Source organism: Cucurbita pepo, chromosome LG02 (assembly GCF_002806865.2).
Source record: "Cucurbita pepo subsp. pepo cultivar mu-cu-16 chromosome LG02, ASM280686v2, whole genome shotgun sequence".
In the NCBI taxonomy this organism is placed as follows: domain Eukaryota; kingdom Viridiplantae; phylum Streptophyta; class Magnoliopsida; order Cucurbitales; family Cucurbitaceae; genus Cucurbita; species Cucurbita pepo.
The window spans coordinates 8,056,113-8,069,642 of NC_036639.1; the positions used below are offsets into that span (position 1 = coordinate 8,056,113).

General features: G+C 35.6%; 2 non-coding genes across 2 annotated transcripts; both read left to right on the forward strand.

Moving 5' to 3' along the window:
* Positions 1–3,349: 3,349 nt before the first annotated feature.
* On the forward strand, positions 3,350–3,421 carry TRNAD-GUC. Its single transcript has one exon. It is a non-coding gene; the product is annotated as a tRNA-Asp (tRNA).
* Positions 3,422–4,347: 926 nt separating this feature from the next.
* On the forward strand, positions 4,348–4,419 carry TRNAD-GUC. Its single transcript has one exon. It is a non-coding gene; the product is annotated as a tRNA-Asp (tRNA).
* The last annotated feature ends 9,111 nt before the right edge of the window (positions 4,420–13,530 follow it).

Consider the following 13,530-nt stretch of genomic DNA (forward strand, 5'->3'; position numbering starts at 1 on the left):
TACGCCACTCCAAGCCTCCTCAAGAGTCATATCTTTCACTACCACTATAGGACTTTTGTTGAGCACGTGAACTGTCCACTTTACTGCTTCTTGCAAGAAATTCTTGGGAACTTGCTTCTCTGATAATATACTTCTAACCATATTCATGATTGTTTTGTTCTTGCGCTCAACTACACCATTTTGTTGGGGAGTGTAGGTTGCAGTAAGTTATCTACTGATACCATTAGATATTGAAATCATGAGAAGTGAACTCTCCATCCCATATTTTTGTGCAGACAACGAATAAAATCTTCAATCTCTTTCTCAACAAGATTTTTGTAATTCTTGAAGATAGTAAAGATTTCAAAATTTTCAGCAAGAAAATATATCCATACCTTGCCGGTGTAATTATCAATAAACCTTATGAAATATCTCTTCTTATGGTTGAAAAGAGGTTTGATGGGTCTACAGATGTCTGCATGTACCAATTGTAGCCTCTAAACTTCTTTTTCGAAATGCATCTCTATGTTGCTTTCCCACCATGCAATTAGTGCATAATTTAGATGATGCTTTAAATTGAGGTAACCCTCTCACCATTTGCTTATGTTGTAATGTTCTCAAACCCTTGAAGCCTAGATACCTATATCTATGGTGTCAACGATGAGTTTTATCTTCTATTATTGTTTGGAAACAAATGGCTGTTTGTGACATGATTATTGCAAGTAATATGAATATCCTATTTGTAGACAATATTGTTGGCATAATAAGCCCCTTCTTGGGATGATAGATTTTGTATTCTCCATGTTGTATCAAAATAGATACACCTCTTTCTTGCAATTGTCCAAGACTTAATGAGTTATTTCTCAACTCAGATTACGTGAGTGACTCTAGCAACTTGCAACCTAATGTTACCTTTTTCCAACAATTTCATCTTGAACTTATTTCCAAGTTTCACAAATTGTCTGAATTTCTCATCAAGATCTAAGAATCATTCCTTATTTGCACACATATGATTGCTATAATTCAAATCATGGAACCAAACATCTTCCTGTTGGCTTTTTCGCCTTAATCTCAAATTAATTAATTAATTGATGTTTTGATGATGACAAACCTACCTTCAATTATTAATAATTCTCAGTATTTTGTCTACCGTGTAAGGTTGGGAATAACGATTTCAACGTCTTTTTTGGTTCACTCAAATTAGAGATAAAACGAAAAAGTTTCAGTCTAAACAAGATACCCGACGTGATGATGTGGCGGCAAAATTGACATCATGAACCAATCGAATTCAAAACAAGATACCTGAATTGATGATGTGGTGACAAAATTGACATCATGGACCAGCGACAAAATTGACATCATAGACCAATCGAAGTATGACATTTATAACTTTGGTAGAGTAACAAATGGTGATGTTTTCAATTACATTTATAAAAGTTTTCCATTACTTTTAAATTAAAGGACGAGTATTTGAATTATTAAATCATTTCCATTACATTTATAAGGATTTCAATTACTTTTAAATGTTACTCACATGGTTTTCATTAACATTTTTTTATTATATTATTGCATTTAAATATGTTATATATATATATATATATATATAAAATAAAAATGAATTTAAAATGTTTTTAATATTTATATATTTAAATGAAACATGTGGTCTATAATATTTTACGATAAATTTAAAAATAAATAAATATTATTTTTCGTGGTCGACGTTTTCGTTCACGTTTTAGTGGTTCATATCAATTCCTATTTTCACAACTTGATCACTATTTAAACTTATCACCTCTTCATACTTTTCAAAACACAACACAGAACATTTCACAATCCACAAGTTTCATAGTTTACTCGATCTAAACTTTTTTTAAAAAGTCTCTATTGTGTCTTTCTCCAAGTTTCCAATTTTATTTTTTATTTATCTCATTCTGAGAGAGATGTCTATTGTAGTGTGAGAAAATTGTAAATCTACTACTTCAGAGAGTTGTGGTGTGTGGTGTGTTTCTATAAAGTTTCAGACAGTTGGTACCGGTTTGATCCTGAGTCGTGGAAAGGATTGAGTTTGCTCTTTAACTCGTAAAAAGAGCGGTGTACCAATTTGATCATGAGTCGTGGAAAGGATTGAGTTTGCTCTTGCACTCGTAAAAGGAGCGGGTAGCGGTTGGGCTTTGATCCGAAGAGAGAGTGAGAGTTTTATTCAAATTTCCAAGAGGCGCTTGGGTAGTGGAGTAGGTCGAGTTTGACCGAATCACTATAAAACTACGTTGTCGAATTAGAAGCCTTTGCGCAATTCGCTTCTGATCTCGATAAAGCTACTCAGAATCAATTGGCAAGAGGTCAACGATTACGTGAGTTGCTCAAACAATCCCAATCAGCCCCTCTCACGGTAGACGAACAGATAATGACTATTTATACCGGAACGAATGGTTATCTTGATTCATTAGAAATTGAACAAGTAAGAAAATTTCTCGTTGAGTTACGTACTTACGTAAAAACGAATAAACCTCAGTTTCAAGAAATAATATCTTCCACCAAGACATTCACCCCTGAAGCGGAAGCCCTTTTGAAAGAAGCTATTCAGGAACAGATGGAACGTTTTCTACTTCAAGACCAAGTATAAAAGAAAACAAGTAAAGTATAAATAAATTTTATAACTTGAAAATGTTATAATTTCAACATGAAATAATTTCATTCTTTTCATTTATTAGGTAGAATATATAATTTTTAGAAAATACTAAATATAAATATATATAAATATATTAAAGAAAGTAAATAATATTTCTAGAAATATATATCAATATTAAAATGAAATGTAAATACAATTAAGAAATTTTTTACTAAAATAGTTAAAAGAGTTAAAAGTCAAAATTAGATTCTATTTCTAATAATATATTTAGAATATCATAAATATCTTAATATTTCGAATTTGAATATCCATCCTTTCTACTAATATCTTATCTTCAAATAAAACAGAATCGAATTATTAGTTTTTTTCTAAAAAAATCTNCGAAATAAATTATATTTTGAAAAATTTTCCTATTTAAGTACTAAATTATTGTTAAGTTTTATTCCATGGTATCAAGTTTTATTCTTAATATAAAAAAATAATAATAATAATAATTGCATAACAATTTTTCAGAGGTCGGTGTAATACAGTAGTGAGTATTCCCACTTGTCACTCGAGAGACCGAAGTTTGGACCCCAACAATAATAGGTTTAATTTTCTTTCGACAATTTTCACCGGATTTGAAATTGGACTACTTGTTCCGAAGACGATCGATAAAATCTAGAGCGTTAACAATGGATTACGTTTTCTAAAGACGACTGATAAAATCTGGAGCGTTAACAAATAATTTATTTTTGATCAGTCGTTGTAGTATAGTGGTGAGTATTCCTGCCTGTCACGCAGGTGACCCGGGTTCGATCCCCGGCAACGGCGATTTTGATTTTATCCTGGCGTAGTTTTGACGGACAGCGGTGAACCTGGGTTCGGTCCCCGGCAACGGCGATTTTAATTTTATCCCGGTAGTTTTGACGGAATTCGAAATTGGACAGCGGTGAACCCGTCATGCCGGTAGCTTGGGTTCGATCCCCAACAACGGCCGTTTGACGAAAGTCGGAACTGGATTGCTTTCACTAAAAACTGGTTTATGAAATCTCGTGTGTTAACAAATAATACATTTTCAGAGGTCGTTGTAGTGGTACAGTGGTGAGCACTTCCGCCTGTCACTCGAGTTATTATGTTCCGGAGGTCGTTGTAGTACAAGGGTGAGTATTCCTGCTTGTCACTCGAGTGACCTGAGTTTGATCCCCCCAACAATAACAAGTTCAATTTTGTTTTGACAATTTTTAATCGGATTACTTTTTCTAACGACGGTTGATAAAGATCTGGTGTGTTAACAAATGTTATATTTTTCGAAAGTCGTCGTTGTGTAGTGGTGGCTGTTCCCGCCTGTCACGCGGGTGACCCGAGTCTGATCCCCCGCAGCGGCGATTTCTAATTTTCCTTTGGATAGTTTTAATTGAACTCGAAATTCGGCAGTGGTGAACCGGATGGTTTGGGTTTGTTCCCCAGCAACGAAATTCGGAATTGGATTCCTTTTTCTCTCGTGTGTCAACAAAGAATATATTTTTCAGAGGTCGGTGTAATACAGTAGTGAGTATTCCCGCTTGTCACTCGAGAGACCGGAGTTTGGACCCCAACAATAATAGGTTTAATTTTCTTTCGACAATTTTCACCGGATTTGAAATTGGACTACTTGTTCCGAAGACGATCGATAAAATCTAGAGCGTTAACAATGGATTACGTTTTCTAAAGACGACTGATAAAATCTGGAGCGTTAACAAATAATTTATTTTTGATCAGTCGTTGTAGTATAGTGGTGAGTATTCCTGCCTGTCACGCAGGTGACCCGGGTTCGATCCCCGGCAACGGCGATTTTGATTTTATCCTGGCGTAGTTTTGACGGACAGCGGTGAACCTGGGTTCGGTCCCCGGCAACGGCGATTTTAATTTTATCCCGGTAGTTTTGACGGAATTCGAAATTGGACAGCGGTGAACCCGTCATGCCGGTAGCTTGGGTTCGATCCCCAACAACGGCCGTTTGACGAAAGTCGGAACTGGATTGCTTTCACTAAAAACTGGTTTATGAAATCTCGTGTGTTAACAAATAATACATTTTCAGAGGTCGTTGTAGTGGTACAGTGGTGAGCACTTCCGCCTGTCACTCGAGTTATTATGTTCCGGAGGTCGTTGTAGTACAAGGGTGAGTATTCCTGCTTGTCACTCGAGTGACCTGAGTTTGATCCCCCCAACAATAACAAGTTCAATTTTGTTTTGACAATTTTTAATCGGATTACTTTTTCTAACGACGGTTGATAAAGATCTGGTGTGTTAACAAATGTTATATTTTTCGAAAGTCGTCGTTGTGTAGTGGTGGCTGTTCCCGCCTGTCACGCGGGTGACCTGAGTCTGATCCCCCGCAGCGAGGATTTCTAATTTTCCTTTGGATAGTTTTAATTGAACTCGAAATTCGGCAGTGGTGAACCGGATGGTTTGGGTTTGTTCCCCAGCAACGAAATTCGGAATTGGATTCCTTTTTCTCTCGTGTGTCAACAAAGAATATATTTTTCAGAGGTCGGTGTAATACAGTAGTGAGTATTCCCGCTTGTCACTCGAGAGACCGGAGTTTGGACCCCAACAATAATAGGTTTAATTTTCTTTCGACAATTTTCACCGGATTTGAAATTGGACTACTTGTTCCGAAGACGATCGATAAAATCTAGAGCGTTAGCAATGGATTACTTTTTCTAAAGATGACTTATTAAATCTTGAGCGTTAACAAATAATTTATTTTTGATTTGTCGTTGTAGTATAGTGGTGGGTATTCCTGCCTGTCACGCAGGTGACCCCGGGTTCGATCCTATGCTATGACGATTTTAATTTTATCCTGGTGTAGTTTTGACGGACAGCGGTGAACCTGGGTTTGGTCCCCGCCAACGGCGATTTTAATTTTATCTCGGTAGTTTTGACGGAATTCGAAATTGGATAGCGGTGAACCCGTCATGCCGGTAGTTTGGGTTCGATCCCCAACAACGGTCGTTTGACGAAAGTCGAAACTGGATTGCTTTCACTAAAAAGTGGTTTATGAAATCTGTGTGTTAACAAATAATACATTTTTAGAGGTCGTTGTAGCGTTGTGAGATTGATAACACCCTGTTCTCGATTTTGTAGCCTCATAATGTTCTTCTTTAAGAAAAACTTCATGAACATGTCTCAAAATTCAGTATCTTGTCATCCCGAATGTGCTCCAACCTCTCTTCTTTGACTATGGTTTACAAGGAAAACATTACTTTGTTTACTTTGATTCTTCATTTGCACAAGGTCTCATTAGAATTCTCCTCTGTCGACGTGCTTTCACCAATGACCATTCAAGGTCTTGTTCTTGTAAATTAGGCATCATGCATGTTGCCCACATGTTATAGTTTTTGCTATTGAGTTTCTTGATTCATTCGACGACTTGGAAATCACCCATCATGTTGGCAATACCTCAGTAATACCAAACAAGTTTTTTTCGACATAAAACTTGTAAGGTCACAGCTACTCACGACACGAAGAAACTCACTCACTAATAATCAGAAATATCTGTTTCTGATGTGGAAGATCTGATAGAGCTCCACCCACAAAATATACTAAGAATTATAGGAGATCACACAACCTAATACCAACTTCATTCTGATATAGATCCTTGAACACAAAACCAAACAAGTTTTTTTCGACATAAAACTTGTAAGGTCACAGCTACTCACGACACGAAGAAACTCACTCACTAATAATCAGAAATATCTGTTTCTGATGTGGAAGATCTGATAGAGCTCCACCCACAAAATATACTAAGAATTATAGGAGATCACACAACCTAATACCAACTTCATTCTGATATAGATCCTTGAACACAAAACCAAACAAGTTTTTTTCGACATAAAACTTGTAAGGTCACAGCTACTCACGACACGAAGAAACTCACTCACTAATAATCAGAAATATCTGTTTCTGATGTGGAAGATCTGATAGAGCTCCACCCACAAAATATACTAAGAATTATAGGAGATCACACAACCTAATACCAACTTCATTCTGATATAGATCCTTGAACACAAAAACCAATCAAGAAAAGATTACAAGACACTTTATTTCTGCAGGTTGGTTTAAACTTTTCTTACGGAGCTTGGAGTTTCTTGGGATTGCGTCAAAAAATATCGACCATAACTTAGTTTTTTTCACCGTGTGGTTCAAATTGTTTAACTAGAGTTTTAGTTTTATGCATATATATATATATATATATATATATAGTGGGTATATATATAGTGCTATAGACTATTTTTCTTAGAAATTAAAGTTCTTGTAGTAATTCCTTTGGGAAGGTTGAGATATTTAGGGAGTAGTTTTTGAGAATTGCCCCAAAACACGAATCAAAAGCCGCCAATGGTACGCGACTGACGTTGATTGCGAAAATGGGGTGGAAGGGTATTTATAGTCCGACAGTGTAGACCAAATTTATTCTTAAAATATCTCAACATTTATTCTTAAAGTAACTAGATATATTTATTTATAAACTACTTAAATGGTAGGAATCTTTATTCTTAAAATACCTAGATATCTTTATTTCTAAAATACTTAATTTTTTTTCTAAAATATGTAAATATTTTTATTAAGAGATATTTATTGATCATTAAATCATACTATTATTGGGCTTGATTCATTAACTTAGTGATGATGTTTTAACTTAACCTATGTATTTTTTTACTAAAGTTAAAAAGAAACGTATTTGATATTAAAAACGAGTAACATAGAGATCAAAACTTTACTTGTGTATTGAAGAGTGTTTAAAAAGAAACGTATTATTTTACTTGTGTATTGAAGAGTGTTTAAAGCATACTTCCTTTGAGACATAAAAATTCATTTTCTAGAACGAAAAAATTGAATGCCTAGAAAATATTTCAAATTCCCTAAATCTTTAATAAGGGATTTCTCGAGTAATCAAGTCTTGAGATGTTGAATTTCTTTGACATCATTGTCTATCAACAGAATACGATCGACGTAGATAAGAACTACAATCTTTACTCTTAGTAAATAAATAGTAATATGCTTTGAAATAAGTGTAACCTGCATTTTTTTAAAGTGATAGAGAATATGGAGAACCAAGAATAGGGAGAACCAAAGAATATCATAACATAGATAAGATCGCTTACTTGATTGACCTTAGCGGACATTTTATCCTATTTCTAAGATTAGCTTGACTTGTCCCTCAAAATTTTTAACTACCTACACCGAGGTAATTTACCATATTAAGAACTTCCGTCCCATTCTAATTCGCGAAGAAAAGTATAGAATAAAAAGGAAGAACTAACAAAACCTTTTAGTGAAGTGGGGGTGAATAGTTGAATAACCCACTTTCAAATCAAGTTTAGAAAGCTCTCGGTAAAAAAAAAAAAATGGAGATTCTAACCATTCACACTTAATAACCAACACTTACCACTCTGGTTTCGACCTCAAGTTGAGGTAGTTTGGGACTTCTTCGTACTCACCTTCAACTTGTGTAGCCAACATGTCTCAATCTTGTATTTCATAGATATGTTGTTTCATTCTTCTGAGTCTTGTCTACATAGACAAACTCTGTAGATAGCACGTAAACAAATTCTACTCTTCATCCTTCCGTCGTTGGTTTTCCTAATATCGTAACATCTTCATAGATTTTCAATCTTCTGGCCCAAACAAGACATAGTTTCATGATGTTGTTAGTTATGATACTGACAACATGCTTTTCTTTATACCTAGTACATGATAGATATTACGTACTGACACCATGTTAGATTTATTACCAAGCATGATTGTTATTACTAAGTATGATTGTCGTCTTATGTACTAGTTTGAGCATCCTAAATCAACGACATAGTCATTCTCATTATCGATATGCTCTCCCACCATCGCCATGAGTGCAAGCTCATTTTCTTCCATGACATATATTATCTCTGCATCCATTCATCCTCCATCTCCATTTTGGAGGTTGCCGCATTTCTTTCGATGAATTTTTTTTAGGACCAATAATCCTTAGACATGTGACCCTTCTTTCCGTAATTGTATAAATTCCTTCAAATTTCTTTCTTTGAGAACTCTTATTGTCATTCTTCTAAGATCTTTTAGGTTGTGCAGTCCCTTGGTTGATTATTCATTTGTCACCAATTTTGTATCCATGTTCTAACTATTAGGAATTTCCATTTTTGTCTTATTTGGTTAAGATTTTATTTTTATTTCTATAAATGACAAGATATTATGTTATGATTTATTCTCGGAAAAGTTGCGATTTTAAACAAGGAAGTTACTACCGTAATGTAAAAGTCATAAACACCTTTTATATTCCTATATTCAACTCTTTTCCTTCCTTGAAAACGACTTTTGCTCTTCAAACTTGTTTGTGTTTTAGAGGGTGTCTGAGAGTACGGAAAAATCGAGTGTTAGCCGGGAAAACGTGTGGGTGGTTCGCTGGGTAGTTTTCTTGTTCGGCGAGTTCTCGAAATCGATTGTGTTGCTGTTTTGGAGGGAGAGTCGAGTGGAAGTTAACGTCGGCGTCGGAATCGCTGCGTCAAAGAAGGAAACCCGTCGGAACGAAGGAGGAGGACGCTACATACCGTTGTCGGAAACGGAAGGGATCGCGTTGTCCGTGTCGGCAGCGGCAGCACATCAGATTAGGGTTTTCGTGAGGGTTTGGGCGAAGAAGACGCAAAGTCGGGTCGAGTTTCGGCCTCTGAACTGGCCCACGGAACGAACGCGGGCCCTGTGCATTTCGGCCCAACACGGACGCGTGCTGCAGCCTTGGTCTCGGCTCCGTACGCGTGCTCTCAGCTTGGCTTGACGTGTACGACGGCTCGGCTTCGTCAAAACCCGCGGCTCGGCTTGGCGGCTTAGTTGGTCGGCTTGACAACTCGGCTTGGTGACTCGGTATCACTATAATATATCGATTCCAAGGTTTTTGACCCTTCCGAAGCCGTTTCTGCCCATAGTTTTACCATTCAAGGTTAGTATGGTTCCTAAACGTTAAAGACAGATTAGGTTGGCGGTTTATTTTGATAAATAGCATGAGGTTTAGCTAGGGTATGTTATGAAAGGTTCCTAAGTTTTTATGTGGTTATCATAGGACGTATTTAACCGCTGGGATTAGCTCGTTGTGAGTGACTTCAACCAAGACCATCGAGGTAAGTGACCTTGCTGTTGGAGTTAGCTTACTACGTATTGTATAATGGTGCGTGACCTGTGGCCTCTGCATGCACCATATTTATGTGATATGATTATGTGATGTATAGATTGTTGACTGTTGACTGTTTATGATATGTGAAGTTATGAGTGATATGTTAGTAATGTATGCCATGAAAATGTTGATCGATGCCATGGATACACATAGAATTATTGAGTCATGTCATGAGATGTTTATGTAACTGGAATGTACTTTCATGTTATGTAATATGCCATGTAATGTAAGTCACGTGAGATGTCATGTAATGTAAGAACGTATATGCGATGTTAGCACTGCTTATGTAATGCCATGTTAGATATGTTAAGGAACCTCATGCATAAATGTATGTCACGTGCATGGGATTCTTCCCCTTTATGTTACGAAAGAATGAAATACGATATTTATGTTCGTCATGATATCATGCGGGCCCTTTTCTATTATGTGGTGTCCGGCGACGTGTAGTACATTGTGCCCGACCAAGCTAGGCCCAGGGGGTACATATGAGCCTGCCTAGTGCGTCCATGTACGCGTACATGGGCCATGTGTGAAGGAGTACCACTCATCCAACCCTAACTGGAATAGAAAAGTGCCCAAGGCCATGTAAAGTTTATGAAAAGTTAGATCCCGCTCATATGTTGCATGTGTTCGCATTCCTAACCCCAACAGTGGGGTGACTTACTGAGTATTTCATAAAATACTCAAGCCACGTGTTACCTACATATTTCAGGTAAAGGCAAGGCGCCAATGTATGGTTGACGGCGGAGTTGAGGACACCATAGAAGTTGGAGATGAGATTTTTTTAGGAGTTTACTTTTATTGTACTCTTTTTAAGTTATACCATTAAGTATTGTTTTATTTGGATTTATTTTGAATTCAGTTATTGAAGGTTTATTTTCGGAGATAGGTTTTGTTTTGGATTTATGAATCTTTACGAGAGACTCTTCCAAGGTTATTTATGATGAGTTTCCGCTTAATGAGTTATATATGCATGGGTGACGTCACTAATTAGGTTAAAGAAAATTAGGGGCGTTACACATGTAGCTTAGTGTTACTCCGACTTTTACTTACATTGAACCCATTTCATATGATGGGAGTTGCTGGTGTATTGGGCGTTGTTCTGCTATGCGTTAGTCATGATGCTACCGTAGAAAATACCTTAATTGAAGATGGTGATGGTGAAAATACATTCCGTGCTTTTAACCCAACTCAAGCTGAAGAAACTTATTCAATGGTCACTGCTAACCGCTTTTGGTCCCAAATCTTTGGGGTTGCTTTTTCCAATAAACGTTGGTTACATTTCTTTATGTTATTTGTACCAGTAACTGGTTTATGGATGAGTGCTCTTGGAGTAGTTGGTCTTGCCCTGATACCAGATTCTTGTACACAAAGACCAATCAAGAAAAGATTACAAGATTACTTTATTTCTGCAGTTTGGTTTTCTTATGGTAGCTTGGAGTTTCTTGGAATTGCGTCGAAAAATATCAACCATAACTTAGTTTTTTTTAACCGTGTGCTTCAAATTGTCTAACTAGAGTTTTAGTTTTATGCACATATATAGACTATTTTTCTTAGAAATTAAAGTTCTTGTACTAATTCCTTCGGGAATGTTGAGATATTGAGAAAAAGTAGTTTTTCAGAATTGTATCTAGCGGTTTAGGAAGTTGATTGCGAAAATGGGGTGGAAGGGTATTTATAGTCCGACAGTAGACCAAATATATTCTTAAAATATCTCAAGTTTATTCCTAAAGTAACTAGATATATTTATTTATAAATTACTTAAATGGTAGGAATATTTATTCTTAAAATACCTAGATATCTTTATTTCTAAAATACTTAATTTTTTTTTCTTAAAATATCTAAATATTTTTATTAAGAGATATTTATTACTAAAATATGTATAGATAATTAAATCATATTATTATTGGGCTTGATTCCGATGTTTTAACTTAACCTATGTATTATTTTACTAAAGTTAAAAAGAAACGTATTTGATATTAAAAACGAGTAGCGTAGAGATCAAAACTTTACCCAGAAAAAAAAAAAAAAAAAGTTCAAAATTGAAATCAGCCACCGCATTAATCACATGTTCACATATGCTGCAATCCACCGTAAAAGCATCCCTACAATCGTCCTACTAATAATATGACTTAAATTTAGTTTTTGCAAATATTTACAACAATTTATTAAAATAATTATAAACAATAAAATTTTAATTTTATTGTCATTCATTAATAAATATATTAATCATAATATGACTTAATTTTTTTAAAAAAATTGAAGTGGAAGAATGAATTATACATGCTATATTTTTTAATTAAATAATTAGAGATGAAATAAATATTTTAATAAATTATTATTGATTTATTAAATCAAACAATTAATTATATTTTTGTTAAATTAATATCAACGACCCTATTTTTACTACTGAAATAGAGTTTTACTACTGAGATTTATCGCTACTACATGCATGTCATGACTACGATGCGCGAAAACATTTTTTAAAATACATTTGTAAATGATGTCATAGACTTAAAAAGTTCAAAATTTGAACTAACGTGAGAGCTACTAAACAGACATAATTGCGACTACTCTACCTTTGGTTTCATGGCTTTCATCGCGACGTCGTCATCCGTACATGGGTGCCTTATTTTTACCTGTAAAATAAGAGTAGCACGTGGTTTGAGTATTTTAAGAAATACTGAGTAGCTAACCTAACTATTAGTGTAGAAAAATGCAAACACATGCAATATGATAAGACATATCCTTCTAAAAACATTATGACATGGTCTTAGGCAACTTTCCAGTTCGGGCAAGATTGAATGTGTGGTACTTCCCTACACATGGCCCAAGCACGTGCACATGAGCTCACACACTGAACTCGCGTACCTCCTGGGCCTGGCTCATCAAACTTGCACACGTTAACGAGTAACCAGATGCACAATAATACTATGAAGATAGTAGATTGTGACTCTCACGTTGAGACAAGCAAAGCGGTGACCCTCAAGTGGTGCCCATCCGACCACGTGAGGACAAAGATAGATGAGTGCCATGATAGAACCGAGGAGGCAATGCATCATTCATGATAAGAATCATGGTGTTCCAAATGTTCCAACTTGACCTATTACACGATCCAAGGCTGATAAGAATCACAGTATTTCAAATGTTCCAACTGGACCTATTACACAATCCAAGGCCAAGAAGCTTCAACAAGCATTCATTCTTCATCTACAAAATTGGATAGACTCGGTTCAACCATCGTTTCATGTGTTACAAGCTGATTCGATTGAGGAAGGACCATTTGGAGCTTTAGAAGTGAATATTTGCACGGTTGAAGTAGTGGATGAAATTGTGAGCATCATCTCATGAGTTGTTAGAAAACTCTATTTATTATTTTTAATTTCATAAAGTTTTTAATGGTCAAGTGGTTAAATTGACTTGTCTTTTGTGGAGATTTAAGGGGATCGAAATTAAATCATGGCCACAAACGTCTTTTCTGGGAGGACTATAAATACTCACAAATTATTAGGTAAAAAGCAGATTTGTGATGAATGAAATTGATCTCTCAAGTTGTGACGTTCCTCCTTAAAAATCCAAGCATCATCTTTGTCATTTCTAAGTTTCATGCAATTCTGAGCCATTTAATAAAGCCTTGATCAAGTTCGATTGTGGAGTGACTCAATCTTCTAGATCGTAACAGGTAACCTAATTCTAGCCTTATCTATTGGTTGATCTGAATTTTGTATAAGGAGGTGTTAAT